Below are 14,665 nucleotides of genomic sequence, written 5' to 3'. Positions count from 1 at the left end.
ATATACTTAAGTTAAAACTTTATCACTTGCACTGAAAACCTGAATTTCATCATTGATTTGTATCAAATTCAATAACGATTATCACTCCATCAAACTCCAAACTGTCTTGAGTATTCCTGCGCTGAAGTCACCTTAGACAACCTGATCATTATCAGACTCCAATTTACTAGTTGTGGTAAGAGACTCAGAGATAAATATGCTTGCCTGAAGAAAATCTGCTGCTGTCCAGAAGAGCTGGGCTTTTCTGAGACCATCTCATTTGCTCTGAAGAGATTACCCGTGGAGATCACTTTAATTGTTTAGATGTCCTGTACCCAACAAGTGTACTCTCCTGGGGTTATAGGTGACATCTGTGAGTCAAAAGGATCTAAAATGCTGTCAAACACTATCATTCCCAGTCTATGTAAAGGACCTTGTATAGGTCCCCAGGGACCTATACAAAAAAAAATCAGTAACAACACGAGTTCGTACACTGAATGAAATGTTGTCAGAGCCAGAACTCCTACCTTTAGCATAGCTCCCGTCTCACTAACTTCAGCCCTAGAAGCAAATACTCGGGGCTAGTATATACCAGAAAGACTGGGACTGTGTTTGAGCAGCAAACTGAGTTTGGCAACGCATCTTCTCACAATAGCAATTATCCTTGGAGCCTTTACAAGACATTTCTGTGGCACATTCACTGGCCATATGCCCTCCTGGACACAACAGCTAAGACTAAACATCCATGATGCACCAGAATGAATCCGCAGAGCCAATAATGGACAGACACACCCATTTTCCAGTGAAAGATGTCTCTCAGCGTGGCCACACCAGTGCTGAGATTTTTAGTGCTTTTCACACAGACCCAATTAAACACCACCAGAACAGGAGGACAGCTACTAGAAAGTATTTCTCTTCCAAATACGAAGAGACTAGAGGCTCTTTTGAAGCATGCTTTCATTTAACACCCTCCATCCCAAGCTAACCTCTCCAGCCTTGAAGAGGGATAAAAATATTTATCATTCTTTCCCAGAGGATTTAACAAGCTTATCGTCTCCACCTCTGCTCCACAGGTACTGTCTACTTTTGTATTTCATCTAGTTTAACAGGTTAATTTCAGCTTTCAAAGGTGCTGTGTAGTCAGGCATTGGAATAGGTTGCCCAGGGAAGTGATGGCATCACTTTCCCTGGGGGTGTTCAAGGAAAGGTTGGACATGGTGCTTAGGGACGTGGTTTAGTGGGTGATATTGGTCGTAGGGCAATGGTTGGGCCAGGTGGTCTTGAAGGTCTCTTCCAACCTCAATGATTCTCTGATTCTCTTTTAGACGTGAAGAGGGGCTAGAGTGACCAATCACTTCCTTGTTTCTAGCTTTTATCAAATTGGTCTAATGAAACGTATCGATTCTCCCACCAAACATTGACTTCTGCTCTTATACCGTTATGGCTCTAATACTACTTTTACAATATTCACAGAAATCTCTGTATTGATGATATTGTTACATTTCAGCTCCATTTCTGTTGCACAGACTATACTAAAGTGAAAGGCAGAATTATTTATGGAATCACTGCTGGACTTGCAGACTACTGCAATCACTGCCTGTGTTACAGTGGTTTAGTGCACATGGGAACTATGACGCTTTTTTTCTGGGGAAGCGCTGCAAAGTCCTTGGACCGCAGTGCCATTCTGCCAGCTGACATTAATATCCGGCTGCAGGCTGGGAGTCTCTGCCCTCAGAGCAGCCGCTGAAGCCAAACTTGCTTGGTACCTTTGGAAGCCAGCTGCTGTCAGAAACATATTAATTGCAGAAGTAACGGGACATTAATAACATCCAGCATTTATTTAGTGCTTTCTGAAGTAACAAACACTATGTTCATACATGAAGTTGGTAAGGCTGTTAAGATATCTGAAATGGAAAAACCAGAGTATAATGCAGCCAGAACATAAAAAGGAGCATGAAATTGCTACCCTTTTATCCAAATGGGTTGATTTTCAGAGATGATAGTCATCTATACCTCCCACTGAATTTGTTTTTGAAGATGTGGGAGTCAGTGGAAGTTGCAGGTGCCCAATGCCTCTGAAGATCAGGCCACCTGCCCAGATGACTACATGGGGAGGAAGAGGTGGGCAGCAAGAAGGTGCAGGCTGCATCTTGTGGAAGTTCCTGATTTTGACAATGTGAGCGAAGTATATGTGACATTTCACTAACAGTCTGCTGAATGAATGACTTCTCATTCCAATGTTAATTTGAGAGGTCATATTACCTCTCAAAACAAGATTTTATTTTCCTGTCAAGTTCTGAACACAAGCTTAGTTAAATCAATTAGCATACTGTTCTCTGCACACACAAGAGAGCTGAAAATCCCCTACATCTCAGGGGTTTTTCTAATTACATAAAACCAGCTTTCAGGAACCATAGAGCCACATGGTCCATGTGAAACTGTGTGAGGGAGGGTGTGTATCTTACATGTGAAGAGGAAAAAGACAGCTTGGCTTAGTGCAGGCTCATGGCTCCATGAGACTTCTGTTCATTTTCCTGGGAGCACTGAACTTTTCCCCTTCCTTCTTTGAAATGGGTAGTGGCAACATGACTTTCTTGTTCCAGAGGAGGAAGGTGCTTTTTCTTCCAAATCAAACAGCCAAGAAAGAATGTCCATGTAGTCTGGGTGGCAGTTCTTCATCCTCTACCACTGCTGCCTCTGCCAGCCATGTTGCTCCTGGGTGCGAGCAGGATTGGGGCAGGGCATTTTCCAGCAGAAGGAGTTTCTAATTTGGCACTCAGCTCCAGCCAATCTCTGAGTTTTGTGGCTTGGAGAGTGTAATGCAATTTTGATGTGTTGTGTTTAGCTTTCGATGGATTTATTTTTATTTTTATTTTATTTTATTTTATTTATTTATTTTTTAATTCTGGTTGATTTGACTGTCAAGGTTTTCAATAGCATCAACAGCAGTAATTTAACTTCTGTTACCTGTTGTGGGTGGTTTATGTAATGTTAAATTTTTTCTTTCGTGCAGAGCACCGAACTGCCAAGATCATAAGCATTATACAAATTACTAAATTAAATAACTAAATGAGAGGCTTTTCAAGGACTCTCAAAGGAAATTTATTTATTTATTTGTAGCTAGAACTTCAGAGCTTTGGTATAGTTCAAGAAAGAGCAGAATAACAGGAAAAAAGCTATTAGGATATGATTTCCTTTCAAAACAAATGTAATGTCAATACTATCTCCTTGTTGCTAGTCTTTGTATATACATACAAGAGAAAGACAATATATGCTTTAAAAAGCTGTCTCCACCCCAGGAGACATTATCATATCAGTTGTATGTAGAGATGTCAAATGATTTGCCCAGCATTAGAAATCTGTTCCTAAGCCTGGGTTTGACACCTATCTTCTGTGTCATGTCTCACTCCTGATTCTTTGACATGGTCTTCCTCCTTATGGACATCCTCTGCTTCTTCCTTGACAAGGTACGTATAAACTGAAATCAAACCTATGTTCTTTTTTTTTACTGCAGGACTGCAAGCACTTTTGAGTTTTTCAGTAGTTTTTAATTTTGAAACAAAAATTATGCCGCTCTTTACTTGACATTGCTGTCACATTAAAAGGATGCAGAATCAATGCAAGTTTTGGCAATTCCAACTCTAGACCCTCTGAGATCTTGTAAATTGGCTGTAGTTTCTCAAGCACCACTACAGCACCCTGTCCAATTCTGCTGGCCACACAAGGGTATCCAACATGTTTTAGCTGATGGCACTGCTCCTTATCAGATCTTTACATGCTAGGACACCGTAGGATTTGGAATGAGAAATAAAACTGTAAACAAATCCCACTGTTCCCAGATGGCATGGCTTACGACTGTCATCTCCATCTTGTCAAATCTAATTTACTTCAGTATAATGTTACAGCAAATACATAATTAAGAATTTCACATTTATGGAAATAAGAAAAGAAAGTTGGTGTCTGGAAAAATTGCACCACCCCATATTAAACTAGTGAAAGATCCACTAGTAGCTGTAGCAATAGAGACAGGTGAATTAACTCATTAGAAATGAATAGATGTTTCATGCAAAAAGGCATATATAGTGAAGAAGAAAACTATCAATAAGAGGCAGCCAGATATAAAAAGTGATGGAATGTCTTGATTGCAGACTTTATGGACCTCAGCTATTAACCATGCTATATAACAGTGCAAATAACTTTCCTGAAAAACTGTAAATCAGTCTTATGCCATTAGACAAAATATTATGTGATATTTTGAATTAGTCTTTTAAATGACCCTGCTCAGATATGCTCATATCACGGATAATAGTAGAGCTCTGTGTGAGATGATATGCATTCAAGGAAAATAAGAGATAATGACCATGGTTCGCTTCAATAAACCTATGGTTAAACCACACACAGATATATGCCAGAATAAATGTAGCTTGACAATGAAATCAGCCATGGTGCGCTGTGTGAAGAACATAGCTGTTAGACAGAACAGCAGTCAAAAAATGACTAACTTCATAAAATGCTGCCAGATGAGAAAAAGTATAGGCACAATGTATCTGTCACATTAGGTCAGCATTTATTAATATATCTTTGAATGGAGTGTTTGGAAACGTAACTCTAAGTTAAAAGGGAACTGATCACAGAATAGAAGTTATTTTTCGTTCGACTTGATTTAAATAGTGGCAGAGAGCATGCTGTTATCAGTGCTGCAAGATGAAAAATGTATTTGCTGAAATCCTCTAAAATAATTCTTCCATTGTACCAATTGATGAAGAAGGAAAGCCAGTTTCCCACTATAGTTTGCTTATGGTGTCAGGTATGGGATTTATGTCACTAGACATTGAAGCGGTGAAGATAAGTCAGTTAGCATCTTGTTTCAATCTATCTTTCCGGAGTGATACTTCTCAAGCATTTTGGAAGTACAGTCTTCTTTTGGCTCGTGCATGTCTGTTCACCCCTTTTTGTTGGCAGCTGCTCATCTCCAAAGCAGGGCGGTGGGAATTGGCTGGGATTACTGGCTGCAAGTACATATGCCTATTCGCTCACTCTGGTTAAACTGAGCTGCTTGCTGGCACTTGGAGGTAGTTAGCAGCTATCTAGCTAGTTGAGACACTTGCAGTCCAGAAATAAAAAATCTGTTCATGCTAAGAATGGAACAGCTACCAGCCTAGGAGGAAGATGAATTGCTATGGATATATCTCATCTAGCACTTCATGAGCTATTTCAGCCTTTATGCAGTTACTCATTTAGGGCAGTTCTGGAATTTAGGTGTAGCCATGAGGGACACATGAGGGACCTGTAAGGGACCTGTAAGAGACAGGGACATTTGCTGGGACATTTGCTATTATGGGGAACTATTGTGACCCTTTAATAAACTAAGAGGTTCCATTCACAAACAGAAGTATCTCTTTTGCTATTACTGGGAGGCTGCTCAAATACCTTTGGCATTAGAATCCTGTTTCTAAATTATCCTCAGGCTTGGTTTTTTTTTTTTTTTTTTTTTTTTTTTTTTTTTTGTGTGTGTGTGTGTGTGTATGTTTGTTGTGTTTTCTTTTTTAAACATTTCTGCAGGCCCCCTCTCTCATCTCCCATATGAGTTTATAAAATAGCAATTACATCATCTCTCCACTTTCATTTTGCTAAAATAAAGTTCTCCTGTCATATCTCCTGTCATATTCTTTCTATATCCCTCCATATACTTGCAGTATTAGAGCTCTGTGACACTTTCTTGAACTGGACCGTCCAGAATTTGATATAGTCCACTGGGGAAGAAATACCTTGTGTTTTATGCTCCAGAGTTGATTGTTGTTGGTGGTGGTCAGTTACTACCCTGGTGACCCATAATTACTCTGTAGTCAGCTGGGACACCCAGGACTCTTTCTGTCATTTCTCCTTTGGGAGCCCAAAGGTACAGCAGGATGCCTTGCATGCCCATTGGTGAACTTCCAGATGTTTGTGCTACTCCTGCCTTTAAAGTCAAGAGTACTTGTTGGTAATAATAGCTCCTGATGTTAGGAAATTATTCAACCTGAAGCAAGTGTTTTTCAGTATGGTGTATTTAAAACGAAGAAGCTCACCTGTACGCATACTGTATGAGTAATGTTTACTGCAGTGGATGAGCACTCATCTTGCACTAGGAGCTTCACAAAAGGGAAAAAAATAAACCAACTGCTGCTCCACAGATATAATTATTGCAAAGTTTGCTTTCCCATACTTTGGAATGTGAGGAATATTTGGTTGGGTAGCAAAAAAAATGGATTGGATTCTTTGGCTTAGAAAAAGTATTGTGCCTCTTACATGATTTCTATTTAGTTATATGTATTTTTTTAAGCTAGAGTCTTGCTCTGTGCTCGAGTCTTAAAGACAAATACATTTTCATAAAACTATTGTTTCCTTAAAATTTTTGTGTTGGCACGTTTCCTTTGACCAGATTACTTGCACCTTATTCTATATTGTTTGAAGACAGCTCAGTGCTACATTTCATTTACATGTGCCTGTGACCTTTGATCATAAAACTCATAAATAAGTGCAAAGTCCCTTCATTTCTATCTGTGAAATCATACTCAGCAGCACTCAAGAGAAAAAAAGCTTATGATTAGGAAACTATGGCATCAGATTTGATGAAAGGATCAAGAAATCATCGGTCTAAAAAATATGTCTTTGAAGCATTCTGGTCAACAGTAATGACTTGTGTTATAATACAGATTTTAAGAAAAAACAACAACAACAACAACAAAAAAAACAAAAAAAACACCTTTCTCTTTGAAGGAAAGATAGAAAACAAATTTGGTTTATGTGAAATACCTCCTGAAAAAAATGGCACCTACTACAGTAAAGAAATATTCAAAGGCAGGACATGAGAAATAGCTGACCTATAGAACTTTTTTAGTAATGGCTGTATGTAGATTGCATCAAGCATTCTGGTCCAAATGTTTTTGTGCCTTGCTTATGTTTAGACATACATCATGCTATCTTATTCAGGAAAATATTTTCAGTTTAAAATCTATGCAAACTGTACGTCAAATTTCTCCATTTGGGTAGTTGGATGGTTAGCAGGAAGATGTACAGGAAATGATGGGCTAGAGAGGCAAAATACATGCTAAATGCTTCTTTATTTTTGTGTTCTGATAGCTGCCTGCAAACCATGGTAATAGTTCTATGTGGGCAGGTAACATTTGCAATCAGATTATGGGAATATTACTTTACGTTTACAAATTAGATTCATGAGGAGAACATGACACTGGGAAATTTTGTATGTCTGTAGCTGACTGATGGAAAAAGCATAATTGTCCACTAAGTGCAGGTAAATTGAGCCATTGACACAGAAGATATATGCAGGGCAAGAGAATTCAGAACCAAAGTAGAGAGAAACTGTGCATATTCATCTGAAACTGACTATATTTTAAATTGGCTAACTACTCTACTACAAAGCTGTAGCTAAGATTACCCTCAAGGAGTTGGATAGCAGAGAAACTTTAAAAGTCTAATAACAATAGTTGAAAGTTTATGAAAATTCAGAAGAGTTACTGCAAGCAGGCTCTGAATAAGCTATGGCCTGGGAGTTGAGTTGGAAAATCTAAAGCCCAGTAACCAGTGAAGATTTGCTGGTATGAAAATGTGTCCAATCACACAAAAATCTGCTGGTCTTCCTCTTGCAGTGTTGATTGTAGAGGTACCCTCTCTGCCACTCTTCCACCCCAGATACTGTCAACTGTCAATGTCTTCTTTTATGAAAAGAAATTTGTAGCACTGCATTAGAATGATTGAATTACTGACAAATTGTTTGTGTTAAAACATACAAATCCAAATTCAGATTGCTTTACAATATTTATGGTTTTGACATATGTCTTTCACTTAGATGGAAAGTTCAATCCTGTCCAAAGGAAAAACAGGGCAGGCCTGTAATGACATGTAGCTTCCGTGTGTGGATTTACCTCAGAGCATTTCAAATGATAGCTAAATGACATTACCACACTTGCTTGTCAGGAGCAAGTGATTTTCTCAGTTGGCTAGTAGCAGAACTAGGAAGAAAAAACCAAACTCTGTGGGTCCCTGCTCTGCCAGGCCATATTTTTGCATGAAAACAAACTGGTACAGGAGTACAAGTTTTTACTTCTCAACACCATAATAATGTTTCTTTAACACACCTTGTTTAAACAATGTTTAAAAGCTTGTATTTCCCCAAATCCCTAAATTTGTAAACTCTAAAATACCACTCAAGCTACAGCAAAAACTATGAACAGTAACTATCACTCATAGTGAGAGTATGTCAGACCAGATGTTGGAGAGGACTTTTTATGACCTACTGGTGTCTCATAAATATGTTTGGAAAACAGAGAGTTTAGAGACCAATTATGTACGTACTTTTCATAACATGCATATATCTCATGTTCTGCATTGAATTACCAAGGATACTTGCATTAAAAAAAAAAGATCTTTACTCCTTTGGTCATCAGCTTTTTTTGCTCTTTGTATTTTGTATTTCCATAACAACTCACAGACTTCAAATTTATTTTCTGTAAAGATAATACTTAAATACAAAAGAAGGAAGGATCAGAAAATTCGAAACATACATATGCATGATAGCCTCCTGGGTGGCAACCGTCACAAACTGCTGAAGATTAAATTGTTGCCAGACAGAAGGCCTGTGGTCATCAAGGAGATATTGTCCTTTAATTGGATTGTCTTGCACAAAAGAAACGTTTTCATTTAACACGGTAGACCTCTTTTCATGTTTAGTTTGATGTCCCTAGTTTCTTTTTACTTTTTACTTTTTTTTTTTTTTTTAACCACAAAAGTATCATAATTCTAGTGGCTGTTACAAAATATTGTTAATATTCTTGCAACCCTGAGGGCACATGAGTGGCCATAAAAGGCCACAGAAAGTGCTTCTGTCAAAGAGGGACTCAGAAGAAAACTGGACCAATTCCATAGCAAATCTGCATAATAGGGACTAAAAAAGGGAAATACTTTCATCTGATGAAATAGATCAGCAGGAGTACTGAGTTTCATGAAGAGATGGGATGGCAATACTTTGAGGATTAATACTTTTTATGTATTTCACAGGAACAGAGTATTTTGTCTAATATTTTTATTTTAGGCTCCATACTCTGTTTTATGAAGCACATTGAATCATTATCCCTTGGGGGAAAGCTAGTTCCTCACGGATGGCAGTTCAATGAATTCACTTTGAGCAAAAGGTGAACATTTGTTAGTAATATGGAGGAACTTACGTGACACTTCTGTGTGATGGCATTTACACCTACTAAATCCTTCTTGTGATGCTAGTTGCTGGCACGTAAACTGAAGCTCCACCTACTGCAGCTGGATTCATGTCTAACTTTCTGGAGCAGACAGGATTTCCAGAAATCTGACTGACAAATGAAGCATAAAATATGTTCTATTACTCATCTTGCACCACAATGGGTACATTTAAACTTCTTTCTTAGCTTGTGTCTGCTAGAGTCACTCAAATAGATAAATGGTTCTGTCAAGACATACATGACTGAGAGAGGCAGCAGCAATGGAAAACTAAGCATGTCCATATGAACAGATAAAGGTGGATGCAAAAGCTTATGAGCTCTCTAAGTAGCATTATGAGGATGATATATATGAATAAATAAAACTTGCCTCAGCTTTTAGCATAGGCAGAATCCCATCCAAATGTTTGTTAGTGGCTTCCCAGCTGGAGATGGCTGATTTTCAACCCACTTGTAGCAGGGCTGAAATTTTCCTACTTTTCTTCATCAGTTAAGCGGAGAGGTGCAGACAGGAGCGTAAGCACTTAAAATTTGATATGAAGGTATTATTGAAAGTTGACATCTGAGATGGAAACAGTCAAATCACTTTTGGAGGAAGAATCTCTGTAGGACAGTGAGGTGAATGTCAAGGAAACTACATAAGAGGAAACTGCAGTGATCAAACTGGGATCTGACTGAGAAAGGACCCTGAGCCCTTTTGTTCTCAGATGGAGGAAAACAGATGGAACTTCACCAAGAAAAAAAAAGAGAGGAAGATTAGGAAATGGCTGGATATTAGGAAAGAATGAAAGAGGTGTTTAGTCTGACACCAGAAGGAGTGGTGATGTTATCATCACGACAGAAACGTTGTCTATAAGAGAGAGCGATGTGTGGAAAAACAGGGGCTAGTTTCAAGGCCATTAAACTCAGAGATTTCAGCAGCAGGCTGAAACGTTGATTCAGTCAGTGGAAAGGAGCTCCAGAGTGAAGGAGCTGATTTATGAGTACTTGCAGAGGGGTATAGAAAATGATATTAGAGAAGCTGAAGAGACACTTGGAGCTTGTGTGCCTGTCTCCTGTGTTATAAATGACCTGTGAGAGTGCTGTAAGCCCTTAAGGTAATTGAGCCTATGCCTGTCTCCTTGCCAAAGGTTTGTGTAAGACCAAAGTTTCATTTTAGTTGCATATGGGATGGTTTCGGGTCCTCTTCTTGGAACATGATACACCAACACATTCTGTCAAAAGCAGACAAATGCATTTTATGTTCCCAGAATGGGTCAAATCCGTTGGAGAGAAATGAACAAAAATAAAGACCATGCAATCCTAGTCTATTTTACAAAAAGCATTTACAGTCTTGACCAAGGAAGAAAAGAACATCCTGTTTCAGGACTCCTTCTAAGCACACACCAGGTAACAACAGACTGTGAGCTCAGACACTGTATTAATATTGAAAGAGGTGATGATTTTAGGTTATTCAATATCAAAGACTAACTGAAACAAAATATCAACTTTCATTCCTTGTTGGCTTCGCTTGTATCCATATGTCAATCAAAGATATAAAAATGCACAAAATGTCCTCTATGCTTATATACTTTTATGACAAATCAGGTATATGCCTAGATGTGCAGATTTGCAACTGAATCCTACCTTACTCAAAATTAGGCAAAAAAATTTCAAACTGCCAGTTCTTTATTGTGTCTCTCAACCACCTATTCCCCAGCTCCAAGCATTTGCATAGTAATTGTATATGTGCTTTTAAATTAAATAGCAATGGATTTTTTTTTTTAGAAATTCTAGCAGCCCTACAAAGTACTTCAGTTTTGATGAATTTGCCCTTTTTCAAATACAAAACAAACAAACAAACAAAACCCTTCAAAAGCCAATAAACACATTTGGACCAGCTCTGTTTAGATTCCTGAAGGCTCTACTGAAGGACTCAGTAAAGGAGTCAATGAAGTTCAGATGGAGGATGGCACAGCATCGTGCCCACAGGTCATGAATATCACCCAGGGCAATGACAGTGAACAAACAATTCACCCAGTTACCTGCCACACAGCAGTGCTCTCACTCATAGGGTCAAGAACCATCCTCGGCCCAAGCAGACACATGACGTGACCCACCTTACTCTGTGATTCTGACTAGGGCTGAGTATATTGCAGACTGGAAAGATGCACAAAAATACACCTTGATGCCTTCACATGGGAGCAGTACTCTGCACTGAGGAAGAATTATCTCAGTCTTCATTCTCAGAGGAAAAAAGAAGCAAAGGCTAAAGACTTTTCATTGTCTGCAGATCCTAAACATCAGCATTGTCTCGTTGTCAATATTGCCACTCAGAACTGGTGTTTGACTAGGTCTGTGGAAAGACTGAGGACTAAATCCAGGGATTTTTCCACCTGCCCACATTGCCGACCTGAAGGAAGCTGGCTGACATTTGGTTTTGTCCATCCTCATTCCTGAAGACCATTAAAAGACAGCGTTTATCTCTGTGCAACTCCCTGCATGCAGATACCATGCTCTGTATTTTTGCTAGCTGTCTTCTTGATTGACCTTCACACACCCTGAGAGCACAAATTCTTAAGGGTATAAACCAATTAAAATGTGCCGTCTGCTCCTTATGGAATGAGAGGAAAGAAACTCATCAGGTTTCAACTAGTCTGAGAAACAGACACATCTGCTCCTGTCATCATCAGCTCATGGGATGAGCAGCTGGAGGATTCTCAGCTCACAGTTGGGATTGTTAACATTGGGGGATCAGCCCATGGGAATTAACGCAATAAAAAGCTGCAGGGGAAGTGTATATTATATAACCACCAGGAAAATCTAGTTGCATTTATGCTCGTTATTTTCTGTAATCGTGCAAACAGCTGATAAAACCAAAATGCGCTCCACTTCATTTCTTGACTAAGTGCAAAGAGGTCAATAGAGTTATATCAGAAATTAATTTAGACCATAATATTCTGAACAATTACCATCTGGTGAATAAAAGGATTGTGCTCCTAGAATAAGCTTAGAATACTGGTATTTATAAGCCAAAAAAGTACATGCAATATATGGTCTTATAAAGAAGTTGTAATTAGGAAAGAAAGATGTAAGTGAGGACCACAGAGAATGTAATGTACCGAAAGAAAGAATTATAATTGTCATGAAGCTTGCCTACATGCAAACTAGGGACATTCAACTTTCATTCTTCAGACTACTTTCAAAATATGATGTGCTAAACTAACAACTGTTATATGTAGGTGTCCCAGACTTAGAAATGCTTAGGAATACTGTTTAGTATATTTTCTTCAAATGCTCTGGTGTATTGAAATAAAAACCTTTTAAAGATTTGTATTCGGTATCACTTTTTTTTTTTTTTTTTTTTTTAATTGCCTGAGGGTAGAATCTTGACTGAAGAGAACAAGTGCCTTGATGATATCCAGTAGATGTTTCAAGCAAGTTTATCAGGAACCTACATTCCATCCTCCACTCTACTTGCTTTGAAAGAACACTTCTTTTGCCACTGCTGTTCATGAAAACTCTGCTTTTCATATTTATGAGGAAAAACATTTCTCACACCTCATATTTTTCATAAAACACCAGAGTTCTATCTCTGTGCAAACTTATAATACTTTCCAGAAACATTAATTTGTTGCTAGTGATGCATTAGCAACATAAAAAAGAGGCAATCATTAGCTGCATATCTCTTGTTCATTAAAAAAAAAATCAGAAAAATTCCAGAGAAAAGTAGCTGCTTGCATCTTACAACTTGAAAACAGCCCCCGTTTGCTAGAATAGCTGCTGACAATGACAAAAGAATCTGCATTTATGCCTCAGTTAGAAATGATTGCAAAAGGACCCATTTCTTTGCACAATGCATTGCAATGTCTTCCAAAGACTTAAAAATCACAGATTAGGATTGTGAAAGTGCTTGGCCTTCCTTTATTTATCCATTTCTAATTTTTATTAATGCATGTAGTAAATAATGCAAAAGGTTCTGGTAGAGAAAAATATTTTTTTAAATGTATCTGTCATGTGATGAATATGAATCACTAATTTCAAACCGTAGGTATGAAGTCAAAACCCAAATGTCTTCAGATCTCGTATTGAAAGGGAGAAGGGATCTTAGGTATCCCATTTTAACTGTAAAACCGCTGCTTTTCAGGAATTGCCATTCTGAAGATATAACTGCACCTGTAGACTTAATCAAACTTTTGTGCAAGGCAACTTGAAGAGAGACAGATTGTACTCACACTGCTAAACAAAAGAGAGCCAGGTACTTTCGTTATGCCCACACAGTGTCGGGCTGGCTCCCTGAGCAGATCTACTGGGTCTGGTTTGTATAGCCCCTGGCTCTAGGTCTGATCCACCTGTGAGGCTCTGCTACCTTTCTGTGCCTTTTCTTTACATTTTTCCAGCTCGGAGTCACTGGGACACTGTGAAAGCTGTGTTGCAGTCCACCACAGGGTGTTTCTGTATTACAGGACAGTGAGTCATGTGGCATTTTTTTTGGGAGAGATGGGAGGAGGTTCCTGAGAGTGCAAAGCCTGAGGGAGCACTGTTGGAAGAGGACTGAAACACAGAGAGTTGAGCTGGGCACAATCACATCAACATGGCCTCTTGAGAGATGTCCAAGTGACCTCTTGCCCAAACTAGACTGGGGTAGTGCCTCAGAGAGAGTTAGCTGATGGCCTTCAGGAAAAGCCAAGGAGTGAATGGAGGAGCAGAGATCCCACACTCAGGCCTTCTCTTCAGTCTCTTTTCATTTAGCAATAAGTACTTACATATTTGCACAAATAGATCAGACTTTGCATCCTCAGTGCTACATTTTCACAGATTCAATGAGCTGTTGTAGATTACACATGTGAGGATAAAATAAGCTCTATTATGTTCAGAAACCAAGATCATAAGTTCATTCACTATATCATTTGGTCCTGTCACAGTCTGTGATTTGCATGAATGTTTTGCCCAAAACTGTTTTAGAGGACTAGGTCCATTAAGAGGTTTTTAGGATTGTTCATTTTGAATACTCCATCTCATTTTCTCTCTCAGAAGAGGATAAGATTTTGCTATAGAGACATACAGAAATAATAGAAATGTAATGAAAAAGAAAAAACAAAAACAAAAACAAACAAAACAAAACAAAACAAAAAAACAGAAAGCAGCTGGAAGAGGTCTGAGAAGTCTCTGCTTTAAGGCAACATCAGCTGTAATTAATTCATTCCCAACAAACATTTGTGTAACCTGCTTTTTAAAGGCTCCCATGATGTAGATTCTATGATCTTCTTCCTCCTAGGAAGCTTTCCTCTTTAACATAAATCTTTGTTGTAATTGTAGCTCACTGCTTCCTCATGCTTCCTCTGGGTTGATATGGAGAACTATTTGTTCCCCTCCTATTAGCACCCACTCATTACACAAGTTAAAGGGCATTATTATACACCTCTCCTCAGATTTTCCTAACTGTTTTCAATCTT

Source organism: Cygnus olor, chromosome 1 (genome assembly GCF_009769625.2).
Source record: "Cygnus olor isolate bCygOlo1 chromosome 1, bCygOlo1.pri.v2, whole genome shotgun sequence".
In the NCBI taxonomy this organism is placed as follows: Eukaryota; Metazoa; Chordata; class Aves; order Anseriformes; family Anatidae; genus Cygnus; species Cygnus olor.
The sequence above is the reverse complement of the archived record's forward strand: the minus strand, read 5'-3'. Positions refer to the sequence as shown.